Genomic DNA, 23,168 nt, shown 5'->3' on the forward strand with positions numbered 1-23,168 from the left:
CAGTGTTTTGCGTTGATATGATTACCATGAATTTAGCAGAGAAAATTCTTACGTCATGGCGCTGCCCGAATAGCAATCTTTCCTGCTGGTGTTTCCTCTCATACACAATCAGGAAATAAGTGCACTTATTAACCTTAATAACAGTATTGTGACGTAGTTGTGACTGCAGTCCGGCGAACAGGAAAATCGCGATAATCGCTTCTCAACGAAACTCTTTATTCGGGCTGACTTGCGCCCGCAAAGAACTGAATCACTCAGCTGCGGCGTAGCAACAAGCCTGCTCCGCGGTTGTCGAACAGAATTCCCTCCGCTCTCGGGCGTGCTCTTTTTAAAGCTGATAGCGAACTTTCGAGATAAAGCTTGGAAAGTTACTAGAACACTTTGGAACAAACGTAGAGTGGGCTCTGCATGGATGCGATCAATCGAGATAAATCTAGGTGCGTCTTGAATCACAAACAAAGCAATAAAGCGGCGTGCCGGCTGCAGATTTGAAGAATGCACAAACCAACACTACAAACATTCGCGGCACTATAATTATTATTATTATTATTATATGAAGTGTAATTATTGTACGGAAATATCTATTTCTCGTTCTAATAAGCGGTAAGGGGGGGGGGGTTGTTTTTTTTACTTTTCTCTAAAGCTACGTTCAAAGAAAACGCTCCTTGATTGTTATGTCCTCCCCACCAGCGTTTCAGAAGTTTTGTTTTCTCATGAGCAAGATGTAGAAAAAACTCAGTGAAATTATGCTATAATGATACGCCTATCCAACACCTTTCCCTTGGAAGGATTACTTTAAACGTTATGATCGACTTCATGGGATATGAAGAGATTGTCGAAAGATCTGAACCCACCAGGCGATGATAACAAAGGGATCACTAGCCTTAGGTGGACTTGGCTTATTTCGAAAAAAACTCGTCATATTTAAATGGCTTCTTGACTGAATACTATTTTGCCTCCTGCAATGACAGAAGCAATCATATATGGCTGTATTACCGTTAAAGTCTTAGATTTTACATTTCTCTTCGGCAATTTTTACATTAGAGCATGTAAACCGCAGTACCTGGTCGCAACTGCAGAAAGTTGTTCCTAAAAAAAATCACAGGAGATTATTGAGAGAATCGGTTCTGGAAATATTCGAGAACATATTTCTTCTAAGAGCGTCAATCTTCAAGGGCCGAAAATTTCTCTTCGTGCTTGGAGTGAAATGCAGATGAAATGGCGGTGATTGGCACCGCGTTCTTCGTGCCTAGTCTTGAGTTCCCTTACAAAATGGTTGTATGTAAGAGGCGCGTCATAGGTGAATGCTGCTTCATAGAGGGTTTTCTCTGAATAATGTAGACCTGCATGACAAGCTATCAAGTTCAAAAACGTCCTTTGTAGGCATTATTCGGCTTCGATGGTAAGCGGACGCAATTACAAATAAAAACTTGTGAAGAAGGAGGTTTATTTTGCAAAAGACAAGTTTTTGAGGCTGTGTCTTTAGGTGCAGTTCTCTCTCATTGATAATGCAATTCCAAATAGGCGGTCGTGCATATTGTGCTCACCGATACCTCTTTCAAAGAACCAGCGCAGTTGAAATGTATCTGTGAGAACACGGCTAAATGCAGGTGTCTCCAGGGCTTTTAGTCTCGTTGTTTTCCCGTATCAGCTTTTTACGTTGCTTTACAAATTTCAAAATTTTCCATTATGCTTAACCTCCATTATGCTTCCATTATGCTTAACCTCAAAATACGGGTCATGAGAAAAATTTTAATGAAAGATAGTATACCAGCTGCAACAATATATTGATTTACATGTTATAATTGTACAACGATTATTTCAGTTATTATTTTCCCGAAAATATATCTATGAAAGCCAGTCCGCTCTTATCTGGCGGCATCAATAATGCTTAATGAAGCAAACGCCAAGCTTTATTGGCAAAAATCAACCAAGAAAGACTTTTTTGTCCAGTTCCGTTGCCATATCAGAAAGGGAACTTACAGTTGTGTGAATCTCGAACTAACAAAGGATAACCCGGAATATCTGGAGTTCTAGACGTATTTATCCTGTTAGCCCTGAAAACTCTGCCACGAAGCCCTTTGGAATATTAACAAAGTAGAGTTGTTGGTCCGGGGGCTTTTTGGAGAAACGTCAACCAAGCAATCTCCTGCGGTCACCACTGAGTGTGCATATTAAGTCCGATTTTTTAAGGAGGAGGTAAATAATAAGTACTGTAAGGGAAGACTTCACGGAGACGTTTATTCTAGCCCTTTCGCCAGAGACGTCTTCCAAGCGAACAGCCTCAAGCGATGACGATGGGAATCTTCAGGTGAAAGAGAATGAAGTCGCAGCAAGAGAGGCGACGACGAAGAAGGCGAAGAAATTGCTTACACTAACTTCCCCCGCGGGCCGAAGCGGCCAGCCTGGCCGCGATTATTCGGGTGCAGAGCGCCGAAGGAAAGGCTTGAGACGGGAAACGTGTACAATTTCAGTCCCGCGATAACGGCGGTCCGGAGGAGGATCAACAGGAGTGACGCGGTAGTTGACTGGAGAAGGTTGGTCGAGCACGAAGTAGGGACCAATGAAACGAGGCTGGAACTTGTCGCAAAGACCAGGCGTCCGCAGAGGGGTAGAAAGCAGGACCTCGTCGCCAGGGTTGAACGAGACAACGCGGTGCGTGGTATCGTAGTTACTCTTGCGATCTTCCTGGCAGGCTTCCGTGTTCAGGCGAGCAAGGTGGCGGCACCGGGCCAAGCGGGCGAGGAACTGGTCAGGGACAGACGGTGAAGAGTTCGCAGGCGTCGAGAAGAAAGAGGCGTCGAGAATGGTAGTGGGAGAACGGCCGTAAACGAGGAAAAACGGGGAGTAACCAGTGGTTCGTTGTAAGGCGGAACTGTAGGCAAAAGTGACAAAGGGAAGGACTGCGTCCCAATTCCGGTGGTCAGGTTCGACGTACATAGCAATCATGTCGGACAGGGTGCGATGGAACCGCTCAGTACGACCATTGGTTTGGGGGTGGTAGCTGGACGTCATCTTGTGAACTGTAGAAGAAGATTGCAGAACTTCGGCAAGAAGGGTCGAAAGGAACGTCCGGCCGCGGTCACTGAGAAGCACCCGAGGGGCGCCGTGGCGCAGTACGATGGATTGTAGAAAGAATGTAGCAACTTCGGGCGCCGATCCATCAGGCAAGGCTGCGGTTTCGGCGTAGCGTGTCAGATGGTCGACGGCAGTGACTATCCAGCGATTACCTCGTGTAGATAGAGGAAGCGGGCCGTACAAATCGATGCCGACGACGGCGAACGGCGTGGCGGGGCATGGTAGAGGCTGCAGATGTCCAGCAGGAGGTGAAGTTGGCTGTTTTCGGCGCTGGCACAGCGGGCAAGATGCGACGTATTTAGCGACACTTGACGAAAGGCCAGGCCAAAAGAAACGGCTCTTGACGCGGTCGTAAGTTTTGTGAAAACCTAAATGACCGGCCGTCGCGTCATCGTGGAGGGTCTCCAAAACACGGGAGCGAAGGGTACGTGGTACCACTGGAACCCAGCGGGTGCCATCAGGGCAGTAAACGTAGCGGCAGAGCACATCGTTGTCGAGTTTGAACTGCCGAAGCTGCCGACGAAGCCGAGCGGTAGAAGGGTAGGAAGTTCCCGACAGACGGTCGATTATGGAGCGGCAATAAGCATCGTTGCGTTGATCCGACACAAGGGCGGTTAAGTCGTCAGATGCGAAGCAGGGGAGGGCGGCGACGTGCAGAAGAGCCGGCGACGATGAGGAGTCGCTGTGACAGTTGGAAGGTGGGGCAGAAGAGCGACACGAAGACTTCGGGAGCGGGCAACGAGAAAGGGCATCGGCGTCTCGGTGCGTTCGACCGGCCTTGTAGGTGACGTCAAAACTGTACTCTTGGAGACGAAGAACCCAGCGCCCAAGGCGGCCAGTCAAATTTTTGAGGCTGGACAACCAGCATAGCGCATGATGGTCTGTGACGACCGTGAAGTGGCGGCCGTAAAGATAGGGGCGGAATTTATGAACTGCCCAAACGACGGCAAGACATTCTTGCTCAGTGATAGTGTAGTTACGTTCCGCAGGTGTCAGAGTGCGGCTGGCGAACGCAATAACTCTTTCACGAAAAGCACTATCACGTTGCAGGAGAACAGCACCAAGGCCGTGGCCGCTAGCGTCAGTGTGTAGAATGGTGGGAGCAGTATCGTCGAAGTGGCCAAGGACAGGGTCGGAGGTGAGTGCTTGCTTCAAGGCTTGAAAAGCACTTTCGCATTCCTCAGTCCAAACGAAAGCACTGTGAGCAGTGAGGAGCTGATGCAATGGCGCGGCAATGGTAGCGAAATTTCGTATAAAACGCCGAAAATAAGAGGACAGTCCGAGGAAACTACGCAGTTCTTTAGTCTGCTGGGGACGGGCAAAGTTTAGGACAGCGGCAAGCTTATCAGGGTCGGGTCGAATGCCGTCCCGGCTGACGAGGTGGCCCAGAATGGTGATTTCTTTCCTGGCGAAGTGGCACTTTTTCGTATTGAGTTGAAGGCCAGCAGAAGCGAGGCAAGCGAGCACTTCATCGAGGCGGCGTAAGTGGTCACGAAAAGTTGAAGAGAAAATAACAATGTCGTCCAGATAGCATAAGCAGGTTTTCCATTTCAGGCCGCGAAGAACTGTATCAATCATGCGTTCAAAAGTAGCAGGAGCATTACACAGTCCAAACGGCATAACATTAAACTCGTAAAGGCCATCGGGAGTAGCGAACGCGGTTTTTTCTTTGTCTGCTTCATGCATGGGAATCTGCCAGTAACCAGAACGGAGATCTAGGGTGGAAAAGTATTCAGCTCCCTGGAGAGAGTCGAGAGAGTCATCTATCCGGGGCATGGGGTAAACGTCTTTACGAGTAATTTTGTTAAGTGCACGGTAATCAACACAAAATCGCACTGACCCATCCTTCTTCTTCACCAAAACCACCGGGGAAGACCAGGGACTGGCAGAAGGGCGAATAATGTCTCGGCGGAGCATATCACTGACATTGTCTTCGATGACTTTGCGTTCAGACAAAGAAACGCGATACGGGCGGCGGCGAACAACCGAGGTACCTTCGGTAACGATGTGGTGCTCGGCAACAGAAGTCTTGCCCAGGGTAGCGGAACTCACATCAAACGAGTCTTGGTGCTTGCGAAGCAAGTCCAGTAACTCTTGCCGTTGCGACGCCGGGAGGTCTGGATTGATGGTGGCAGAAAGGATGGAGAGAGAAACGTCCGCTGAAGGGCGCGCCTGGGAGGAGGGCGCTGTAAGCACGACGAGGGAAACCTGGTGCATGTCCAACGTGCAGGAAAAAGAAGTGCCTTTGGGTAACACGAGAGGTTCACAGGAAGTGTTCACGGCAGCGACGATGGCAGATCCATTTTCAAACCGAACCAGGCTAGGCAGCAAGGCAAGTCCCCTGATGAGGTGCCGATCAGAAGGCGCGATGAGCACATCCCCATGAACGATGGTATCAGAAGTAAGCGTGACAAGATTTTGACTCCCAGCGGGTAAAACCGAATCTGCAGCGGCAATGAGGCGATGACAGGGCTCGGGGACTTCCGATGATGGGTCGCTCTCGGTCATTTGGACGATGCGGTCACGGCAAGAAATAAAAGCACTGACGGAAGACAAGAAATCCCAGCCAAAAATTATAAGGTAAGCACAAGGAGACAGCACGGCAAATTGTACATGGTGACGGACACCGTCAATACAAACCCGGACAGTGCACTTAGCGGATGGGCGAATGATGACGTCGTTAGCTCCACGCAGGGGAGGCCCATCGTACGGCGTTTTTACTTTCCGCAAGCGAGAACATAAGTCACTATGAATAACAGAAACGGCAGCGCCCGTGTCTATCAAAGCCTCTAGTCTTAAACCTTCAACCCACACTGAAACCATATTGGACGGGCGCTCCGGAGGTATTTGTCCGTGTCCAGAGCATGCAGCTTTCCCTCCAAAAACTGCACCAGCTAGTTTTCCGAGCGAAGGTCAGGGGCGGCAGAAGCGGGTCGGAGTGGAGATGAAGAGCGGCGGTACGGCGAAGGGGAGCGAGCTCTGGTGGGTCGATAATCACGAGGCGGAACAGAACTGGAGGAAGGTGACGAAGAACGTCCGGAAGAGTCCGTGAAGGAACGGCGCTGATGAGAGGGACCACGAGGTGCATAGGCATATTCGAAGGTGTCATACCCGCGACGGTCGTCCTGAAGGCGCCGACGGCAGAAGCGGGAAGTATGGCCCCGGAAGCCGCAGTAATAACAAATCGGGCGGTTGGGGCGCCAGGGCGTGTAGAACGGGGGCGTTGAGGTTGGAGGGGCCAAAGCTGTGACATGGTGACGCGGTGGCTCCGGCATCGGAGGCGGGCCATAGACAGGCGGCATGGCAGTGACCTGAGCGTACGTGGGTTTTGGGCGAGGAGCAGAAGTGTCGGGTGCCAGAGAGCAGGTGATCGACGCCAGCTCTTCTTTAATCATGCTGCGGAGGCCAGCACCGGTAGATGACGGAGCAGGAGGCGCAGGTTCGGACAGGCACGAAGAACTGTAGGTGAGAAGCTCTTCTCGAATGAGCGCTCGAATCAGGCTACGCAGGTCCGAGTCGGTGGGCAAAAGGGAGGCAGCCGGGTCAGGTTGCAAACGGATGGATTGCAGCTGATCGAGGCGCTGGCAGGTCTCTATGATGGCATCGACGGAGGTAGGGTTTTGGACGGCAAGGGCGTTGAACGCCATAGAGCCGATGCCCTTCAGGACGTGGCGAACACGGTCAGATTCGGTCATTGTGGCATTGACACGCCGGCAGAGAGCAAGTACATCCTCTATGTAAGAAGTGTACGACTCGGCAGGGCGCTGGATGCGGTCAGCGAGCTTCTTCTTGGCTACTTCAGAGCGAACAGCCGGAGAGCCAAAAATCTGTCGCAACTGCTGCTTAAAATTTGTCCAGTCTGGGATATCCGTCTCATGATTCAAGAACCATGTGCGGGCGACGTCAGTCAAATAAAAGGACACATTGAGCAGCTTAAGGGGGTCGTCCCAGTGGTTGAAAGAACTCACGCGGTCGTAGTGGTCAAGCCAGTCGTCGACGTCGTCGCCGCGGAGGCCAGCAAACATCTGAGGGTCGCGTTGGCGGCTGCTCACGGTCCAAGTTGCGGGGGCAGCAGAGGGCGAGCGGGAGGGACCTGGGCCGGCGGCGTTCTCCTCTTGAGACATGATGGTCAGAGTACACAAGCGGCGACCGGAACGCAGCTCCAGGGGGAAGCGTGGAAAGAGGATACGGGGAATCCAAGGAGCACCTCCACCACGTGTAAGGGAAGACTTCACGGAGACGTTTATTCTAGCCCTTTCGCCAGAGACGTCTTCCAAGCGAACAGCCTCAAGCGATGACGATGGGAATCTTCAGGTGAAAGAGAATGAAGTCGCAGCCAGAGAGGCGACGACGAAGAAGGCGAAGAAATTGCTTACAGTACTTTGGAAAACGCTGTGGCGGGAATGTGTACCTGATCAGCACTCCCAAATATCAACATTATGGCACCTTTCTAATAGTACTTTTGAAACACCCAGAGAAATTCATTTTTAAAATTTATACTTACTGAGGTGCTGGCAATGTGTACTAAACATTTATCGCCAAACATAAACGAAACTCTTCAGGTGCCCAAAACTACTCGTATTAAAATTCGAAAAATTTTCTCTTGCAGCTTCAGCTTTGACCTGACCAGCGATTAAAATGCCTGGGCCTGCTTCTGGGGTGGGTCGGCGATATCAATTTATCGGCTGTGCCTCGATCAAATGGTCAGCCAAAGACTCGTGGCATCTCGGTCCCTGAAGGATGCACAGAGGTACAAAAGTAACGCATGCGTTTTCTGCCTGCATGTTACCCATCGGCAAGCTACAGCTCCAACACAATTGGAGGAGACATTTAAGACATTAAAGGGTATGACGCAATAGCGATCGCGTTCATACTCATATATGCACAAGATCATTCTCCATTTTACATTCATAGATCCCTGGGAGTCCTCACACCCCTCCTGGCGCAGTGGTGCCATCCATTAAACATTTTATTTTACATTTGCAGTACCATTAGTTTTTATTTTTCATACTATCTTACGGTTGAAGTATTATTAGTTTTTATTTTACATTAGTTACATTACCTTGCAGTTATATTATTACTAGTTTTTTTAGGTTCGTTGTATTATCTTACAGTCACACTATTGTTTTTAGAGCGCAGCTCTTTGGCGTCCGTTCCTGGGTTTCGCGTCGTCGTCGGCGTCGTCGTCGGCCTCGTAACCAGCTCCGCCCCTCTTTCATCCCCCCAGCGCTAGCAGCGACCGACTGATTCCGCTGGATGCCGCTGACGCCGCTAGAGAGTCAAGATAACGTGACTGCATAGAACACCGTCGCCGCTACCCGATACCCTTAAGGAGCTTTGAAAACTATAGTGTTAAAATCTATCCTCAGCCTGTCGTGTTGCAATCATCAAAACGTTGTTCAGCGCCGTTACGGTGACTTTTTGGATCTAATGTGATGTGGCTAGAACCCGTTACTGAGCTTATGGGGAGACGCTAAAACGCGGGACTGCATAGTAAAGCTAACCGGGCAATTTGGGCTAAAGTTAGTTTCAACGCGATACCGTTAAAGGTCCCGCTGCCCAGGAAATCCGGTGCCGGCGGTGTGAGGGAAAAATAACGAGTCTGGCTCTGGCAGCTGGCCCCCAGAGAGCAACCTAGGAGGGAGGTGGGCCACCTTGGTCATGTGACTTGTGGCTTCATCACTGCCTGCTCACCGGATAGTGAGCAAACGGCCCTCAGTGGCATCTGGCAGTTAAATTAATCATTTAACCTGGGCCGCAACCTGGGCCGCACAAGTCCCACCAGTGGCAGTACCTGTCATCGCAGCGCAGTGGCACATCGCTTATCCGCTGTACCACCACGCCAGAAGGGGCAGGATGATACCCAGGGATCTATGAGTGTGAAGAGAATGATCTTCTGCATATATTGTAATTAATCCGTTACGCTCTTGCATCATACCCTTAAGGCGGAACGGGCTAGTTTATGGGGGTTTAACGTCCCAAAGCAACTCGGGCTATCAGGGATGCCGTAGTTTATGGGCTCCTAAAATTTCGACCACTTGGCGTTCTTTAACGCGCGTTGACATCGGACAGTACACGGGCCACTAGAATTTAGCCTCCATCGAAATTCGACCGCCGCGGCCGGGATCGAACCCGCGTCTTTCGGGTCAGGAGCCGAGCATCATAACCACTGAGCCACCGCGGTGGGTCTTAAGGCGCAGCTTAAGGGTTCCCTTTTCGCACTTGATTATCGGCAGGACATTCTGAACCGAAAGAAACGGCGAACATGTTTTTTCAGGCAAGTGCGTATCCGATGCCTCAATCTAAAGTTAAGGTATGTAAATAATAGCCTCGTATACATGGAGCCCGACGTTGCGGGTCGGGTCGGGGCGCGCCAGATGTCGGGCTTACCAGCCCGACCCCACAGCGTTTACAAGAACCGGTTTTTCTGTGAGGCAGAGATCGTCGCTATCCCTAGCGTCGAGCGAGCAAATCACACGCATGCTAGAGCAGGAGGAATGCAGAGACGAAAAGTTCCCTTTCCCGACTGCTGCTGTTTCCGGTCGGTTGGTTCGCCCGTTCATGTGCGCGCTCTCTTCGAGGCCGGCCGCGGCTCGCTTTGATTTCCAATGGGTGTCTCCGCTGCTGTGTTGAGATTCATGTTATGTTTGAACCAGCTCTATTTCATGGCGATTTTAATTTCATGGATGAACGTGCCTAACATGGTGCTTGCGCGGCGATGTACCGTCAAAACGTTCGCTTCGGCCGCTTCCGAAGCCTCATGTCAGAATGGTCTCGTTCAAGACTGAGCGATGACTCGTCCGATCCGAGCAGCTCCTAAAATCCACGAATAAATCACCTGGGAGGTCACACATTCATGACTTTTTCAATACTATACACTCACTAGTGGCATCCCTGCGTTCTTACCGCTGACCAGGACGCGTTGCAGTGCCGTCATCCATGACATCAATGCATTGTAACCCAAAAGCGTGATGCGGTGTTATGTCGAGGCCGATGCCGTAAAGCAGCGAAATACGCCCTCTGCTGCTATCACTTCAAAAGAGTGCTTAATTTTTGTGTCAATCACCAGTTATTGCAGCCAAGCTTCAGAACGTTGTGTGTTTGGATTCTGGAAGGTTCTTGTGAAGCCTTTTGCAAGACATGGCGTTAGGAATACTCAAGAGTGCACTTTCATTGCCTGCGAGGCTTTTCCTTTTTGTCGGTTGATCTCACAGGCCCATTAATCTCATACAACGGCGACATCTACGCTTTCGTAGCGCTTTTGCGCTAAAACTGGGTTGTCCACCCAGGAGCTGAATCTACAAAGCTACACTCATAAGCTTAGTATTGTAAGCTGAACAGTGCCCTAAATATTATATTATAAGACACGAGTTCGATCCCGGCAGCGGCGGTTGAATTTCGGTGAAGGCGAAATTCTAGAGTCCCGTGTACTGTGCGACGCCAGTGCACGTTGAAGAACCCCAGTTGGTCGAAATTTCTGGAGCCCATCACTACGGCGTCCCTCAAAGCCCGAGTTGCTTTGGGACGATAAGCCCCAATAAACTAAATATTACACTAAGGTATTTGTTTGGGCTAGTCGGTACATTGTTAAAACTGAAGGCACAGCGCACGAAAGACGGGACTAAGTTAGGGACAAACACAGCGCTGACTTGCGACTAAAATGCTTCATTGCTCGCAAGCAATAAATAGGCGAAAAAGGAGCACAATCAACAGATACAGCATCAGTGATGATTGTCAAGAAACACAACAAACAAAAGCACACAATCGCATCCTACACTATCGTACTTAACTGCTAAGATAGTCAATTTCTTTTTGTGTTAGCGTGACGGAAGGCTTGCTGACGCAATTGTCAAGACCCCGGTGAATTAAAAGAGCTTCAACTATTTCCCGCGTACGTTGGTCCTTATGTTTATACACTATTGTAGTACGTTTGAAAAAAGGGGTGCATTTACAGGAAAGCCAATGTAGAGCCAAACTGCTTTTGGGGGGTGGTTTTAGGGAGCGTTTATGCTCACTTAAACGATCATTTAGGCAGCGCCCTGTCCAGCCAATATAACACCGCCCACAGGATAGCTCAATCTTATACACAACATTTTTACGGCACTGCACATATGGTGATTCGTGATTTTTTTCACATTCGGCAGGTGGAGGTCCTTCGCGGTTGACGGTCTTACACAAGCGCTGCAGCTTGTTAGGGGCAGAAAAGAGGACTCTGACCCTGGCTTTTCCAGCAATTCTTTTTCTTTTCAGGCTATGTGACACCTTGTGCACATAAGGTATCACCGCGAAGTTTCGGTTTTCTGCAACAAGGTTGCACTATTGTAGTACGTTTTTTCAAACGTACTACAATAGTGTATAAACATAAGGACCAACGTACGCGGGAAATAGTTGAAGCTCTTTTAATTCACCGGGGTCTAGACAATTGCGTCAGCAAGCCTTCCGTCACGCTAACACAAAAAGAAATTGACTATCTTAGCAGTTAAGTACGATAGTGTAGGATGCGATTGTGTGCTTTTGTTTTTTGTGTTTCTTGACAATCATCACTGATGCTGTACTTGTTGATTGTGCTCCTTTTTCGCCTATTTATTGCGTGCGAGCAATAAAGCATTTTAGTCGCAAGTCAGCGCTGTGTTTGTCCCTACCTTAGTCCTGTCTTTCGTGCGCTGTGCCTTCAGTTTTAACTAAATATTATACTGTGATCCGTCGTGCAATTTTTCGTCAGTTATAAGTGGTCAGCATGCGCGATAACGGCTTTGGGGATCTGGTTTCTAAATATCACGCACTTATTTTACAATACGGAAATTTTCAGCTCATTCGGAGGTGGAGTAACACTGTCGTCCTTTGGTAACGATAGTTGTCCCTACCCCTGATGAAGTCCTTGGTACTGGGAGGGAAGGGAGGGGGGTTTCTTGACAACACAGAATAAAGTGGCCAAAGAAGGGGGAGCCCCACAGTGCTTAGCAAATGTTTCGACAAGAGCAACTGTCTTCGTCTTGGTAAGACGAAGACAAGCGCTCTCGTCAAAACGTTGGCTAACCTCCTTAAGGCAGCCTTTTCAGATGTTAACTTTGTCCTGTGTTACCATACATGTAATAAATCTTTCAGCGGCACTATGTTCGATAGAGTTTTCGGGTTAACACCTGTTAGTCCCGCCATTTTAAAGATTCTTACGACTGTTTACGGCGACACGCACCGACACATCACAGAAGTGAAGGCGGCTATTTCTACGTTCTTTCGCAGAATGGTGAAACACCCTTTCATTTGAATGATACTGTACATGCTACAAGTGAAGGAGATCTATATTTTTCATGTACCTGTGACGAAAAGGTTCGACAAAAACATAAGGGCAGTTACTACATTCAACATGTGCCACCGTATTCGCTACTTACGCATATTTGTTCACTCTTCTTTATTTTTTGGGAAATCAATAACTTGAAGCATCATTTATTATAAAATTATTTTCTTACTGCGCAGGACTGCAATCACGACTTCAGTCCTACTAGTCGTGGCATATTTCGTATCCCTCGCAATGGGAGTAGCCCTAACCATTTGGTACCGCGGATGCGACCCAGGCCTGCTGGGAGCAATTCGGAGCATTGATCAAGTAAGTCACGACGGTTTTAAGGCGGGAGCCTTTAATGCCTCATCGTTGTAAGCAGGAGTTGTCGACAGAAATGTCACGCTTTTCAATTGTCGAAACGGTCATGACGTCAAAGTGTGCGAATTTCAAACGGCGCCGCGCCAATTGTGTTTTGGCTAGTAACCATGCAACCAATTAAAGGGATCGTATAGTGATGCTCCAAGTAAGTGGGACTGAGTTTAGTTAATTGCTTAATTACTTAATTAGCCTAATTAAACTTTCTAGTCAGGCCAGATGAATAAATAAAACCAAGTACGAAATTGGTCGAGCTCGGGAATCGAACCTTGGTCTCCGGAGTGCGAGACCAGCATTCTAACCACTCCGCCATGCCAGCTCGATGGTTTGGAATGAACAAAGGCGCGTCTAGTGAATACAGTGTCGTCGTTCACTCCCATCTTCCTCCATTCCTGTTACGCTGAGGTTTAGGTGTCCACCGAGATATGAGAGACAGATACATTTCCTTTATTCAAAAACCAATTTACCGACGAGCAAGGCGTAGAACCGAATGGGCGATGGCGTTCTGTGGACTCCCTGGCAGCGTTGAAAGACGCTGTCGCGTTTCACTCTTAGAGGCGCAGCCTAACATCTTAACAATGCATCAGTGACACAAGCAGCAACACCGCGCTTAAGTCTTTCGCCTCACCGCACTTTATGTCAACGAAATGACCCCCCCCCCCCCCCCTAAATTTTCTCCTATTAGAGCGGCAAAGGTGACAGCTGCATGAGGCTTTCCTGGGCAGGTGGTCTGGCTATAAGCGCCGGGAACGGACAACTCTGAGGGCACGACTTCCCGAGACAACATTCTAATGAGTCGTTATTTGGAAGTACCGGACTTTTAGGCTTCAGTGCGCTGCGCTGCCACCTGCGCGGAAGTGTTCTGTGGGCGCTAGACAAACGTGAACGCGCATTGTGAGTCGTAGAGCAACCCCAGACTCAATGGGCCGCCAATTGCGCATTCAGTGCATGAAACCTTGTGGTGCGAAGCTTCTCATATCTAGGACACCGCTATCGTTATCCGTTTTTCGAAGAACGGACAAAATTCATTTTACTTTTTGAGGCTCAGTCTTTACTTATTCAAATGTAATTACAAACCAACCTACAAACGAGTCGTTGAAGTTTAAAGAGACAAGGTTGTTGCTCATGCCAACATAGTGCTGTCCCTAAATAAAAGAAATGCATAAACATTTGTTTATCCCCACCTTTTTTAAAAGTTTCTGGCCGCACACATGTAAGCCGGAGTCGTGCTTGCCTGTCTTTTATTGCGAGCATCAACTGCAGTCCATCAGGGAAATTTAATATTTTACAGCCATTTCAAATATATATTAAGGATATCACCATTTTATGGTGCTTCATCAGGGTATACCTAAATTACGTGTCATCATCATAATCGTCAGCATAACTATGCCCACTGCAGGGCAAAGGCACCTCCCACGTTTCTCCAATTAAACCTGTCATTTGTCAGTAACGGCCCCCATATCCCTGAAAAACTTCGTAATTTAATCCGCCCATCTAACTTTCTGTCGCCCCATGCTACGCTTGCCTTCTCTTGGAAACGACTCCGTTAGCCTCAAGGACCAGCGGTTATCTCGCCTTCGCATTACATACCCTGCCCAAGCCCATTCATTCCTCATAATGTCGACTGGGATGTCATTTCGTGACGCTTTTCGTGCGGAGATGTGCGGTGTAAACTGGAATGATGTATATAACAAAACCAACGCGAATGACGCTTATCAAGCCTTTGCAGAAAAGTTTAACTCTATATATAACAAGCATTTCCCTCTAAAAAACAAACGAAGAGGTAGGAACGTACGGAAACCATGGATATCACTAGAGCTACTTGCGCGTATAAAACAGAAGAACAAACTGTACAGTTCTTTTGTTGCATCAAAAAACATTTCTATTCCTGAACAATTTAAGAAATACAGAAATAAGTTAAACAATGGCATTCGCAATGCAAGGAGACATTATTATGAGAATTACATTGGCTCAGTCGACCGTCCTGACATACTTTGGAAAAAGCTGCGATCCCTTGATGCCAAGTATGTCAACGCTACCATTGATAAGGTGACCCATGACAGAAAAGATTATGTAGGAGAAAACTTAGCCGAAGTATTTAACACTCATTTCACACAATATGTTCAACCTGCATCTGAACTGCACCATAGATCTATCTTTAGGTGCCCTGCCACTCTTTTCCTTGCACCTGTTGATGAAAGCGAAATTATACAAACATTCCATGAATTATCAAACTCCACTTCTTGTGACGTCAACAACATCCAGATTCGCCCTGTGAAATATATCATTGAATACATCTCTACTCCTCTTGCTTATACATATAACCTATGTCTAGAAACCGCAACCTTCCCCTCAGATATGCAAATAGCAAAGGTGACTGTCCTGTATAAAAAGGGTAATAAGAATGACTTTGGTAATTACAGACCAATTAGTATTCTTCCAGTATTTTCTAAAGGTTTAGAAAAAATCATGCTAATACGAATGGAAAAATTTCTGCAATCTCATAACATAATTACTAGTTCGCAGTATGGATTCAGACAGAATAAATCAACAGAGCTTGCCCTTCTTCACGAAAAGGAATATATATTAGAACATTTTGAAAACAAAATGTTAGTACTAGGCATATTTGTGGATTTCACGAAGGCGTTCGACAGGATTAGTCACAGTATTCTTTTGGAAAAGCTTGAACTATACGGGATACGAGGACAAGCTTTGCATCTCTTGAAATCTTATTTATCATCTCAAAAACAATATGTTCAGATTAGAAACTTCAAATCATCACAACGCTCAGTTAATACCGGTGTCCCTCAGGGCAGCATCCTTGGCCCTCTGCTGTTCAATCTCTACATTAATGACATTGTAACTATTGACACTACCGCCCGCGTTATCATTTATGCCGATGACACTACTATCCATATACCTGGTGATACCTGTGACGATCTAAACATGCATGCTAATCGCATATTAAAGAATCTAGAGGAATGGTCAGACTCAAATTTTCTTTCAATAAATGTGTCAAAATCCAAAGCTGTAATTTTCCGTCCGAAGAATAAAACTTGTAGTGCAGAACTAGCTCTCTCTTATAAATCACAAGAAATTGAAATAGTAAAATCATTCAAATCACTTGGTGTTTCTTTTCACGAAAATATGCTGTGAGATGACCATGTCAGTCATGTTATGTTGAAGACATCTAAGGTTATAGGTTTTCTATCACGCCAGAGACATATCTTACCACAGAGTCAAACTTCTCTTATATAATTCCCTGTTCTGTTCACACCTAAACTACTGCACATTAGTGTGGGCAACAACAACACATACTAACTTACACAAGATATTAGTACTTCAGAAAAAAGTCCTTCGTATAGTTTATGACTTGCCCGTTAGACACACAACTCAGGATTTGGTAACTAACCTCAACATTATCACCATATTAAACCTCTATGCTTACAGACTGCTGCGCGTGTATACAGTTGAGAAAAAGCGCATTGTTGACACCATTTCCTCTATGGCTCCTTTGCATCAGTCCGATTCACCATATCCGCATCGCCACAAACCACAATGGGTTTTACCATTCACAAGAACTAGCTACGGTCGTCAAAGACTTAATTACCAACTACCGTATTTACAAAACCAGTTAATTGAAGCAGGCGTAAACCTCCGTGAAATCACCATCTCCTCTCTGCGTAGTATGATTGTTCATTTGGTTAAGTGCTAATACATCAACTCCTGTTTTATGAATTGCTCTCCACCCTTTTTGTTATTTGATGACTGGTCGTCTACTGTGCTGATACCCCTTTTTCGTTGCTGATACCCCCTTTTGATTTCTGTGTATTCTGTTCGGCTACAGACATTGCTTATATTGATGTTTTTGTTCATCTATGACTTGATGTTCAATTTAGTTCTTCGTTTTATGTTCTTAATGACTTGATGACTTGATGTTCAATTTAGTTCCTCGTTTTCTGTCACTGCCGTCTGAACAGGAGAGGAGAACTCCGTCAAGCGGATAGCCGCTTTTTTTCTCCCCTCCTCCATCAAATTGTATTTGATTTGGTGGAAATAAAGCATTATTATTATTATTATTATTATTAACCCGCGTTTGTTCCCTCACCCACTCCGCCCGCTTCCGATCTCTTAACGTTTCGCTTATTACGAATTACGTGTACAATATTTCAAGCTATATACTCAAAGGAGTAGGCAGCCTCACCGAAAAAATGTCTCTGCGAGAAAGCACACAGATCGCACCCATGAGCACCCGCTTTTTTTTTTTTGTTCTTTCTCGGACCAGCAGCAATCACAATTGACTCGACTTGATTAGTTAGGACTGAATGCCTACTTTCAACACGCGCCCTTTCATGAATCTGATGAATCATAAAGAACCACAGAGAAAACCTTTTCTTAGAAATCATCGAGAACGGCGTCATTCATTGGCTTCCTTGTTTGTATTAACACTCCCATTCATTTATGACTGCATTATTACTGTATTCAACCCTCGTGGCTTTACGGTCCTATTCCTCCAACAATTATTTCTGGAACGCCTTTTCTGCCATCTCCTCGCTGACTTTTCTGCGCTCCACGACGTCAAGAAATCATTTTGCTTTTCATCCCCCGAATCTTCGGCACTAACAATTTTATCTCACTTTAAAAGTTTTCTAACTAGAACCTTACGTGCATATATCTTAGTCACTGATATCTGAAGCGTACTGAGCGCGTTGACAGTTTAGAGGCATGTTTTTTTTTTTCTTTTCTCTCCTGATGAACAGATAGATCTTTCAAACATTTTCTGCTCTGTTGACTGTAGTTGTGTATTGCGCAATTTTTCTCATCCATTAGAATTTTAACGCTTCTATTGACAGTATCAATCATCTACTACTGCACGAAGTTTAATTTGCAGCTCAATTATAACTTAAGAAAAAAAAACTTTTTAATGCCTTCATCAAAAAAAAGTTTTTAGCAGTCTGCAAACATTATTAGTTGCTGCCACAATTTCATGATTGGCTAGACATTGTCAAAACAATTTGATTTGAAAGTGACTTAGATAATATAACATTGTCAAAACAGTGTGATTTTGAGCGACTTTGATAATAAACCAGAGAAAATGTTAGAGATTTAAGGATTTTAATATGCTTTTCGAAGTTATAACTTCAGCATTTGACTGTATCCTCTGTCGAATGTCGCATCAAGGCCTAGTATATTTGTTCAAATGCATATTGTTACAAAGCACGTATAATTACTTTCATTTCTGTCGATTGTATGTAACTGATGGTAAACTATCAAGAAAACAGTCTTAGAATACAACGAAAAACGGCCACCTTCCCACGTCGACAGAATAAGTAACTCCTCGTAGCAAATGAACAACTCGATTCTTAAAGAGCAGCTGGCATTAAGAACCTTCTTAATGGGGTGAAAAGTGTTATGAGAATCCATAAACATCGCTCGGATCTTTTAAAAAGAAAGAATGATGTGACAGCGAGATCCGCCATCCAACTGCAGTTGAAAATTAATTAAGTCCAACATTGGTTCATTGCACATTATGTCTCTCTGTTGCGTAACGTAAACGATAAACGCTTCATTTATATTTCTTGGCGCATTGAGAATTTATGGTCGGAGTTGAGCACTTAGAAGTATGCAGCGCCTACTGTCCACCTTTTCTGCAAATAAATGCCTTCATTCGCTGCCCGGATTCACAATGATGTGTGCCATCAATGTAATGTCCCCACGGATCTTATGTAATGTCCCCACGGGACCCTTCATGGTTAATAAATGATAATGATGATGATGATGAGCAGTACTCAGTCGACAAGTAGACGAGAGTATATACAGTAGCGCGGCTTTTTGGGCTTGTTGGTACATATTTCCAATACACTATAGCGCAGCAAAAGACGAGGACACAAGAGACGATACGTGGTGTTCGTCTCTCGTCTCTTGTGTCCTCGTCTTTTGCTGCGCTACAGTGTATTGGAAGTATATCAAGCACAATAAAACGAACAGAGAACCATTAACCTTGTTTGTAGGCACAAAGAATAACGGAGTTACAACTTAAGTCTGTTTCATTATTTCGATCGCAGAAATTTTCTCCTTCCTCACTTTAGATTGTGCCGTACTACCTCAACACAGAGCTAATACATATACCCGGATTCGTCGGGCTGTTCATGGCTGGTGTCGTTTGCGCTGCAACAAGGTATCTATCTTAAAAATACACTTATACACTTAACCCGGTAACATTATTATATGGGAAGGCTGACCGTCGTGCAAGTATAATTAGGGTGAATATTCTGGGGCTGCTAAAATGTTCTTGGAACATATATTTAGGCAAAACAAAGCCTATCTTCACAAAGTTCTGTTCTGCAAACAGATTTCTTTTGGAGGTTCCAACTTACTGTAACAAGGCGTGGATACTAAGTCATGAGATGCAGATGATAACTGTTGTGATGCGTGGTTCATGAGACGCGCGCGTTCACGAGCGCGCGTTCATGCGAAGGAGCAGACAAGTTTCCAGGGGGCGAACGCTGCGTTTGTTCCCGCATGTTCGTCGGTGCGTGGCTGGCCGATAATAACCCACCCGTAGGTTGCGGCGCAGGCCTTTTATTAGGTTATTGGCGCGCATGCGCATTAGCGACAGCGGCGGCGATAGCCGGACACCACATCCCTCCCCTTTTATATTGGATAATTTAAGAAGCTAATCTCCAGCTTGATATCTGTCCGGTGGTCGACGGTCTCTGGTCGGGTAGCGTCTTGCACCCGCCGTCTGGAACGCTTGCGAAGCGGCAGGACCACTGGTGGTAGGGGCGGAGGATGTCACCGGATCGACGCTTGGTGGAAACGCCAGAAACTCGTCTCCCTCCTGGTTAGATGCCTCGCGGTCCGGATCCGTGATCCGCGCGAGCAGCTGGTCCTTGTGACGACGCCAGGTGAAACTGCCTCTGGGTGTGTTAGCACGAACGGTAAAAGACACAGGGCCGGACTGCCCCACAACACCAGGGACCCAGTTTGATCTGCCTCGATAATTGCGAGCCATCACTTGGTCACCGACTGCTATGTCACGATCACGACGTGGGCGAGCCACGGATTGCTTGCACTGATTATATGCAACCTTTCCTCCCACCGCTGGCTTGACAACATCGAGTCGATTTCGCAGCCGTCGTCCTAGTAGCAAGTTTGCTGGTGACTCACTTGTTGTCGCATGGGGCGAGTTGCGATAGGTAAGCAAAAACTTGTGAAGCCTCAGATGTAATGTGTCCGCTCCGCTAGACTTGCGAAGAGCGTTTTTAAGTGTCTGAATGAAACGCTCTGCAAGCCCGTTTGAGCTGGGATGATAAGGTGCAGTAAGCACGTGACGACAGCCCAATTTTTTCACAAAAAGCTTGAACTCTTCGGAAGTAAACTGCGGACCGTTATCAGTGACCATGGTTTCTGGAAAACCAAACCGCGCAAACAGCTCTCAGTTTGTCAACTGTAGCGTTCGACGTAGTCGAGCGCATAACAAACACTTCCGGCCACTTGGAATGCGCGTCCACGACAACAAGAAACATTCCGTTCAAAAAGGGGCCAGCAAAATCTATATGTACGCGCTGCCATGGTGCTGTTGGCCAAGACCAAGGATGTAGGGGCGCTTTGCACGGCTCGGAACGCTGTTCTTGACAACTTACGCTGGCCTTGACACGATGCTCGAGGTCCGCCTCGATGGACGGCCACCACACGTAGCTGCGCGCCAGTTGCTTGCTGCGCACGATGCCTGGGTGCCCCTCGTGGAGTTCGTCCAGCAGCAAGTTGCGCAACTTTGCCGGCACGATCACTCGCATCCCGAACATGATGCAGCCTTGGTGAACTGTGAGCTCGCTGCGTCTGTCAAAAAAAGGCTTCAAATCTTTTTCAGTCACAGACGCCGGCCACCCCACGTTTATGAAATCTATCACTCTACAAAGCAAGGGGTCCCGAGCTGTTGTTCGAGCAATGTCCTGGCTTGAAACTGGCATTGATTGCAACCGCAATGAATAAAAAGTTTCCTCTCTTTCTTGTGTTCCGTCTTTCACCACTGATAGCGGCAGGCGCGAACAGAAATCGGCTTCAGCGTTCTCGCTTGATTTTCTGAAGATAAGCGAATACCGGTACGCTGACAGCGTCACAGCCCAACGCTGCAAACGCGCTGCTGCGATAGTCGGAATACCGGTTTTTGGGCCCAAGATTGTTTGAAGCGGTTTATGGTCGGTGACTAATGTGAACGAACGACCGAAAATGTAGAAATGAAACTTCTTAACACCAATTATTATTGCAAGGGCCTCTTTCTCAAGCTGGCTGTATTTCTTCTCGGCATCGGTCAAGGTACGCGACGCGAAAGCGATTGGCTTTGTGCTGCCATCATCCGAAACATGAGAAAGAACCGCGCCTAAACCATAGTGCGATGCGTCGCATGAGAGCTGCAACGGTTTGCACGGGTCGTAGTGCGCCAAAATCGGCGGAGACGCTAGCAAGCTCTTTATCTTGATGAACGCTTCCTGGCAACGCTCATCCCAGCACCACGGGGCGTTTTTACGTAGCAGCCTGAAAAATGGTTGTGCCACCGTTGCGAGGTTAGGAAGGAACTTGCCGTAGAAATTGACGATTCCCAGGAACGACTGCAGCTGCAGCCTGTTGTTAGGGGCTGGAGCCTTGAGTAGTGCGTCAACCTTCTCCGTCGTTGCAGAGATGCCTTGTGCGCTGATTCTGTGTCCGAGGTAGCGAAGTTCCTGTTGGAAAAACGAACACTTCTCTTTCTTGACACAAACGCCTCTTTCAAGAAGTCGTTTTAACGCAGCTTCCAGATTGGTGAAATGCTCTTCGTCACTTTTACCAGTGACCAGAATGTCGTCTAGGTAGCAGCAAACGCCGTGCAAGCCCTTCAGCATGGTGTCAATTATTCTTTGGAAAATCGCAGGTGCGGACGAAATTCCAAACGCGAGTCGATTAACAGCAAACAATCCTTTTTGCGTATTTAACGTGAGGTATTGTTTTGAGGACTCAGACATCACCACTTGCTGATACGCCCGGCTGAGATCAATCTTCGAGAAATGCTTACCCCCCGACAAGGCTGCAAACAGGTCGTCCACCTTTGGTAATGGGTAACGGTCGACGTCAAGGCACGGGTTAACGGTCGTCTTGTAGTCGCCGCAAATCCGTATGCTACCATCTTGCTTGATTACGGGTACCGCAGGCGTAGCGTATTCTGACGTCATAACCGGCGATATAATTCCCATTTGTCCATTTTGGCCAACTCAGCGTCGAAAGCATTTTGCAACGCGAACGGAACATTCCTAGCATTAAGGAATCTCGGCTTCATACCAGGTTTAAGAAAAAGTTCGGCGCGTTCTTCCGTTATCGTGCCTAACTCGTCTTTGAAAAGAGGTTGGTACTTCGCCAGCAATGCGTCAAGCCTCTTTTGAACGCTGATATGAGTAGGAGTGTCTGACCTTGTAATGTTGTTCAGGTTCCAGATTTTCGCCCACTCCAACCGGACGGCGCGGAGCCACTCCCGGCCCAGTAAAGGTGGTCCCTTGTGGTCTACGACGTAGAGTGGAAGAATTGCAGAATGGTCGCCGTGTTGCACGTTGGCCGAAGAGACGCCCTGGGGTCGTACCAGTGCTCCTGTGTAGGTACGAAGTTTAACTGTAGTAGGCACCAGAGCAGCCGAAGGAAAGAGCTGACGGAACTGCGTCTTCGACATGACGGAAACAGCCGCTCCCGTGTCCAACTCCATGTTCACCAAGACGCCGTTGATGGTCATGTGTACGGTGACAGCGTCGCACTGAGCTGCCGACACGCCGTTAAGACTGAGGGTCGAAGCTTTCCGAGACACAACTGTCAGCATCTTCACATTCTTTTTCAGTTGCTTTTTCTTGGAAAAAGTCTTACCACTGCTTCTCCAGGCTCTCTGGATATGCCCCTTTTTGTTGCAACTGAAACAGGTGGCGTCCAAGTGAGGGCATGCTTCACTCGCGTGTTTTGGCGAACCACAGCGAAAACAGCTTTTGCGTGTTTTCTGCGCTTCAGCCTGCATCTTGTGCACATCACTGACTGCGGCGTCTGTGCCGCGTGCTTCAGCAGCACTCTTTTTAGCCGCTTCCATTGCAAGAGCCCTCTCCACCGCTTTCGGGAACGTAAGCTTGCTATCTTCCGTGAAAAGCACTCGCTGAATGTCTTCTCGTAGCAGGCCACACACGAAGCGGTCCCGAAGGGACTCGTCAAGGACGCTTCCAAACTCGCACGTTTGCGACAGTTTACGACAGTTTACGAAGCTCGGCAACATAACTAGATATGGACTCGCCTTCTCGTTGACACCTCCGGTGAAACTTGGCCCGTTCTCCAATGACGGACGGCTTCGGGGAGAGGTGGTCGCTCAAAACTTTCTTGAGGACATCGAAACTTTTCGTAGAAGGCAGGTCTGGAGCAGTTAATGACTTCA

General features: G+C 47.3%; 1 pseudogene; it reads left to right on the forward strand.

Moving 5' to 3' along the window:
* LOC149347422 (sodium-dependent multivitamin transporter-like) overlaps nucleotides 1–23,168 on the forward strand; it is a 46,689-nt pseudogene that overhangs the window by 9,195 nt on the left and 14,326 nt on the right.

This window comes from Amblyomma mixtum, chromosome 4 (assembly GCF_055824585.1).
Source record: "Amblyomma mixtum isolate Tamu chromosome 4, ASM5582458v1, whole genome shotgun sequence".
Lineage (NCBI taxonomy): Eukaryota > Metazoa > Arthropoda > Arachnida > Ixodida > Ixodidae > Amblyomma > Amblyomma mixtum.